Source organism: Gadus morhua, chromosome 20 (assembly GCF_902167405.1).
Source record: "Gadus morhua chromosome 20, gadMor3.0, whole genome shotgun sequence".
In the NCBI taxonomy this organism is placed as follows: domain Eukaryota; kingdom Metazoa; phylum Chordata; class Actinopteri; order Gadiformes; family Gadidae; genus Gadus; species Gadus morhua.
The window spans coordinates 18,499,506-18,506,673 of NC_044067.1; the positions used below are offsets into that span (position 1 = coordinate 18,499,506).

Sequence of the window (7,168 nt, forward strand, 5' to 3'; positions counted from 1 at the left end):
ACTGTTATTTCTGTGCAGTATTACACTGGGGGAGGGAGAGTCCAGTGGCTATGGTGTTTCACTCTGAAGGCCCAGGTTTGATTCTCAATATCTGAACTGAAGTCTAATGCCCAATCTCGTTTCTTTGCTCTACAAAAATGTCCACCTTAACCCTACCCCTACCCCTTACCCCTACCCCTTAACCCTACCCCTCAACCCTACCCCTATGAAATGGGACGACAACCCTTGAAGACCCAGTTACAGTACGTTATTAGTAGTCGTTGACGGGGTTTTGATCTTTATTTTAATTTATATTTTTTAATCTTTTGATACAATATCCATCTCTGAAATTTTCCTTTATAGTTCGAATGTCTTAGGAATGCAACCTTACCCACATGGAAAAGCACGGTATGATTAGATAACAACATTATTCATGCTCACAATCTGTTAGAAACTGCAGAAACTTTATTTTGGATCAAACATTATACAAGATCAACATAATATATGAAACCAGAATAAACATAGAACTTGAGGTAGTAAGCCATCCACGGTATCCGGTTGCCATCCAATTGGAACAGTTTTTCTCAGTCGCTTTGGTACATTTCTCAGATCAGAATTGAAATTCTCAAAACAACCTGTTCAATCTTCACATCATTCTGTCGTTTGTGCACATCCAAAAAGCAGTTTCTCATTTCTTTGAATGAGAATTCAACATTGCTTACGTCATGTTGATCAAAATGTATTGTAATGGGTCTCCATTGAATAGTCTCACCCCAAAAACATTTAGGCATTAGTTCATTGCATAAATCTTTACATGCAAAATGGTTGAACATGTTGTCATAATATTTCAAGCATATTTCTAAACATTTCCATCAGACTTTTTTTCTAAATCTGTCCTGAATTGGTAAATTGCTACCAGGTGAATCTTGACTTTCTCTAAAGAAGGGAAATGTGTGAAGTGTTAGATCAACCAACGATCAACCAGTTTACTGGAATAGTTTAAAGGTGCATCTCCTGAACCATGAACTGGCAAGTATATAAAGTATATAGCTGGAGCATAACACAATGTAACATTGTCTGAGAATTTGTGGCCCAACAGACAAGAACGTCAGGAGTGGATGACTGCACTGTTATTCCTACAGCAATGCATGTACAGTTTACCATAAGAAGATTTTCCTATGTTCACATTTCTAGCAATGACATGGTCTGTCAACAAATTACAGTACAAACAGTCAAAGCGTAAATGTGAATCTTGTTCTGTCTCTTGCAATCAATCTCCCACATACACTAAGGTGTAACTTACAATTGACAATAATTGTCTTCAAAACTTTAGCCATGGTTTACATCAGAACATCCCACTGTTATATTCACAACATGACTAAGCAATTTGACTGTCTTATCCATACACAATGACACAAGGACTTGTCATTTTGATGGCACTGACATGTTCATTGACACAGATATTTACTTTTGAGAAACGAACAAAGGATTTTGAGCAAGAGACTTGCTTTTACATGAAATCAATGGAGTTTTGCTATTTGTACGAATTGTTTTGAGAAATGCACTTACTGTTTTGCCAATTTCAATTCTGATCTGAGAAATGTACCAAAGCGACTGAGAAAAAGTGTAAAATGTATCGTCCCTGAACCGTATCGTAGCACATGTATCTAGATACGTATTGGATCGTCCTGTAAAGAAGAGATGGTGATGCACACCCCTAATAAATATCATACAAACAAGAACCAGTGATTTAATGGAAATAATATTGCACATTACAAAAAGGCATCAACAATTTTAAACCATCAGTCGATGGTTAATCTTTCTATCTTCCTGGGGATTGGGTGGCTTAGGGCTACCAATTCAGAAGAGGTGCTTGAGGTGGAGGGATGGGCTCTGTGATGGCAGCGGCCTCAATAAACTCCTGAAAGAAAACACAACAAATAACAAATAAGAAGGAATTACTGTATATGGCAGAACTGGGTTATAAGGCCACATGTTACGTACAATACTATGTAATAACTGATAGATAGATAGATTGATTGATAGATTGATAGATTGATAGATAGATAGATAGATAGATAGATAGATAGATAGATAGATAGATAGATAGATAGATAGATAGATAGACAGATAGACAGATAGACAGATAGACAGATAGATAGACAGATAGAAAGATATTTCTACCAAAATAAATGAAAAAATACACTGGTTTAAAAATGTAAACAACATCGCACCTTTCTCCAGGCTAATAAGCATTTTTAAAAAAAATTATTGCATTACTTGGGAGGGGATAAAGCTTATCTTCAACCTTGAGTCCCTAGAACATGGAACATATGGATATCATTGCCCATTTTATTGAACAAAATGGGACATGGGCCCGGCAGAACAGCCCGATAAAGAAAATGCCTACATAACATTCAAACGGCATAAGGATAACGCGATGGTCATCGTCATTTATCTGATAAATACATGTTTGATAAACAATACCATTCTTTCTGCTGTACAGTAGACATCATACAAAGTCATGGCTGTGACCAAATTTCTTACATCAATTAATACAGGCACATAGAATTTTAAAAGTGAGGGGATCAAATCTCAAATAGATGAGTGGAATCATTAAAAAAAGAAAATCCTTGGAGAGAATAGATTTATACCATAACTGACATGAGACCATTTCCTAAATGGTTTAAGAAAAATGCAGGCATGAGATTCTTCATTTTCCTTCCCTACACCTGGAGGATTTCTTTATCGTTATTTCAAGGAGGAAATTATATTGATGTAAGGATTTGAGGACAGATTGATGTCCGTTCCTAGAAGATGTGATTCACTTCAGCAGTATAACATCGGGCTCATGAGCCTTGTGATATTGGAAAGCTTATTCCACATTAATAGGTTTCCAAATACAATGTGTCATTTCAAAATAAAATATAAGATATAACACATCAGGAATCTGAAAGCTCCAAAAAATGGCATGTCCAACCACTAGTGCTTGTTTTAATTGAATAAATACAGTTATTAAAGTTATGACAAATGAGTGCCAATCACCATGGTGACAAAGAGGATAAGTATTTTGAATGAAACCCTGGTTTCCCTGGCCTTTTGCCAGGCTCTCAGAGTGTTTGCCATTAACCTTTGACCTCTGGGATGGATCCTTCCAGATGTGTGTGCTTGGCTGCCATCCACCTCGGTTCCCACGCGGTTGTCACAGGGACCACGGAGTCTCAGGGCCAAATCGGTTTTCCCGGTTATGAAATGTCTGAAAAATGCACTATGGATGATGCTTACAGCTGTGGCTAGACGGCTTAACCAACTGACCTCAGCATGTCAATACTATTTATTTACATTTCAATATTTCAGGCTGAAATAAGCTAAATATATCAAGCAGAAATGTACAGTCACTTTACAATCTATGATCTATTTTTTTATAAGGCTCCAGGGATCTTTTATTTTGCCAAGCTGTTGCTATTGTTTTTATATTTCCTTTTGTAATTGTCATACTGTTGTGCTTGTTGTGAGGCATTCTATTGGAAAGTGTTGCATACACAGAGTTGTACTTACTTACTGACAAAACATACTTAACATTGGACAAGTTTAGGAATTAATCAAAACAATTGTAATCATATATTTAAAGAGGAGGGCGCTGTTTTTGAGAGTACCACAAGGAGAAAAACATTATTGATGATAATGAGTGGTAGTTCAAATATTATCGTTTTATCTGTATGGTAGGACTGGCCTACAACATCCAGCTTCCTCCACTGAGTGATGCAGCAGGTGCATCCTTATTTACCAAAACAAAGATTCTCTGAAATGGAGAGAACGGCAATGGATTTTTTTTCTCAAAATAACCTAGCCAACCACACACACTCTCACACACACACACACACGCACGCACGCACGCAAGCACACACACACACACACACACACACACACACACACACGCACACACACACACACACACACACACACACACACACACACACACACACACACACACACACACACACACAAACACACACACACGCACACACATGCACACACTCAATCAGAGATAACAATCACTATGGCAGTTGGCTTTTGTCATGGTTAATACTTGAATTCAGCACAATCCATAAAAGGTTTATTTTATATTTTCTCTGTCAAAAGTATACCAATGACACAATAGGACTTTTCCCAAAGCTCTTTTTCCTTTTGTTTCCTCAAAGAAACCATTAGGCAGGCTTTCACTGTAGCATAGCATAGTGTAGCATGCTATAGTCGTTTAGTACCCCAAGCAATATTCAGGGTACATAAGTTAAGGGTGATCAGACAGGACCTTTACTATGGCTATTTATTATTTTGTTCTTAGCTTCATACTAAAGCATATGAGAGTGAGGGGGATGGGGCATCTTGCTCGAGGAAGAACACCATCTCTATCCCACTTATCCTGCCCTCTTGACAATGGCCCATATCCTACACGTCCACATGCATCCAAACCAATCTATTCTATTGTTTCAATGCGACAATAGAAACAGAAAGTGTTGAACATCATATTATTTCTGTTCCTCTCTGGTCTGGACGGTGACAGAGACAGCTCGGTGCCCCCTGTGCTGGTTTTCTTTGACCAAGAGATTTACAGCGGAAATGAGTAATGGGTAAACATATCCCTGCATTCTTTTTAGGACACAGGAAACTGGTGGAATGGAGGAGAAGGAAATGGTTTCTATCAAAAAAGCTAACTGCCAGTTAATCTGACTCAAACAAGCGCTTTCCTTTTTTTCAGTTTTTTCTTTCTTTCCTTTTTCGCTTTAATGTTTTTGATGGCGGTAAAAAAAACATGTCATCATCCAAAAATTGAGCTACAGCAAAATTATTATACTTCGACAATAACGCTTTTTTCTTGAGTACTTAATAACTACGACAATAAAGAACACACAGACTTTCTTTTCCCCACTGCGCTGTGAATGTCCAAAGAACAGCTTAACCACAAGAATACAATGTTGCTGTCCCAACGATGGATTTGCAGAACAGCAAGTTGTGGGACTGCAGAGAGGTCACGTTGCACTGTGACCAAGCAGCCAATACTAGGGGATCACATCCAGATGTTTGCATAGGAATCCTCCACTGACATCAGCCGAGCCGGCACAACAGGAAATACAAATGTTTGTATTGTTACTGTTATAAATAATGTGTACCGGTGTTTAGTCACCTCATGGTCTTCGAATGGAGAAATTGTGTAAACTGAATGTACTTTATTTTGAAAGCAGACGTGCCACTCACCTGTGCTCTGTAGAAAGTAAAAGCGGGGGTAACTGGTTGGGTCAGGAAGTGTAGTCACGACGACAACCTGAGTTGACCTTCTCACATGTGTTGGTTGAACTTCTGCCGTGCTTCTTCCTGTTGGGCCCCCCATTCTGGAGAAAAGCAAAAAAAATGACTGCACTGCAGTTTCTCCCAATAGTGTTCATAACATTTGAAATGATCGGAAAGCGGAAATGAAAGCAAACCATACATGGAAATGATTCCAATTCTGAATCAACACTTTCTTGGGTGTGGAAATGAATCAGCTTCTTCTTTCTCATATTTCTCTTGCCTAAATGCAGTTATCTGTTCTTCAAACCGAACAAATAGATGGTCAACTGATTGATTTCACATAACAAACCGGGGCCCGGTCATCCGAAAGTGACGTAACTCAACAGGACCAAGATAGCGGTTGCATATCTTAAACGCAAACAAGTCAATTAAAAAAGAAAGTTGAGCAGCAAGGTTCCCCAGAGACCAGGAGGTGTGGAGGGGGGTGTAGGCCGGGGCGCGGGGGAGTTATGTATGAGAAGCAGGAGGGGATGTTTCATCATATGGTGCACTAAAGGTCTGAAAATATCCTTAACCTGCATAGTCTCTCTCTCTGGCACCAAGAAGACCTTAGCCCAGCATTAACATCGTACCAGTCTACGGGTTAGTGCTGTGGCGTCCAGGGAACAGGCAGTTAGTGGAGAGTGGGCAGGATGGTGCTTTTTGGTCGTTTGTCTCCCAGCTGAAATGTTCTTGTTTGAAATGCCAACCGCAAGGATGCCATAACCCCTACCTGCTCCCTAATGAGAAGTAGCTAAAATATCAATGTGAGTCACTTTGCATAAATGTGCCTACTAAATAATAATAAATAGTACATTGTGCTTTTAAATATGTGGATATGCAAGCTGCAGCAGAATTGGCTTCCTCCCCTCCCAGTGGGGACTTCAAGAACAGATCAATGGAGCTTAATAGGCTTTATGTAGCTGTGTAGTGCAGAAGGGCCTTCTGGGAAAATACTATGGTTACTTATTAGGCCAACACGTTTGCTACAGTCCACTGGGTAGACTGGTAGACTGATCTATCTAGCACACATCTAGGTGGACACGCCAACTTGTGAATATAGAAGAGGCCGATTTTCCAAACGACTTGTGATTGCTAATCACACTCACACCTGGTGGTATAATGTGGGAGCTTTAAACATGAAGGTTTATCAAAATATGATCAACAATTTCCTTGTTTGATAAAAATAATCACGTAGGCCTCATTTAAGTCAGATTATCTTTCGAAGTTGGCCCGATATGACCTACAATGGACAACTTTCTGCATTATCCACCACCTCCGCATGTTCCAGAATCCACATGGGGGGTCTCCCGCAAGACATTGGCAGCTCTTTTCAAATGAGATTAGCGTTGGGCGAATAAACAAAACAGAGCCAAAGGCCAGTGAGAGATGTTCGACTGGAGGTTTTATTAGACCATTGTTGTGGGTGTTTACTCTCTGTATCTCTCTCTTTAATGGCTGCTGTTCACCAGAGATAACAGAGGCACACATCAATGTCACAGAGGAGGGAAGATATCACCCCATTTCCCAAGAGAAACCCAAAAAAATGTTTTTTTCCTGAACAATTTCGATGTGAAAGTTTGATTTTGGAAATCCAATCACTTTCGGGTCTCACTCTGCTGTTGTTTAAGGATAAAACAAGGTCACAAAGGGTAGCGTTTTTGCTGTAATTTAAAAGCAAAGACAAATCAGTGGAAATCAGAAGCTTGAAATTGACTACTTCTAGATGCCATGACAACACGAACACAGGATAGAGAAATCTGACAGCAGGAGCAGCATGGTTGCACAATAGTGTAGCGATGCCAGACATATTACTTATGAGGCGGACTTACATCCCGCAATGTTGGCTAGATACTATCAT

At 39.4% G+C, this 7,168-nt stretch overlaps 1 long non-coding RNA gene across 2 annotated transcripts; it reads right to left on the reverse strand.

Annotated features, from left to right (window-relative positions):
* Positions 1-1,704: 1,704 nt before the first annotated feature.
* Positions 1,705-5,748, reverse strand: LOC115533640 (uncharacterized). 2 transcript variants are annotated; one of them, XR_003974221.1, is made up of 4 exons: positions 5,468-5,745; positions 5,236-5,369; positions 3,110-3,235; positions 1,705-1,900 (listed from the first exon to the last, which is right to left on the reverse strand). It is a non-coding gene; the product is annotated as an uncharacterized LOC115533640 (long non-coding RNA). The 2 variants fall into 2 exon arrangements; XR_003974220.1 differs by having other exon boundaries at positions 1,705-3,235; positions 5,468-5,748.
* Positions 5,749-7,168: the final 1,420 nt, after the last annotated feature.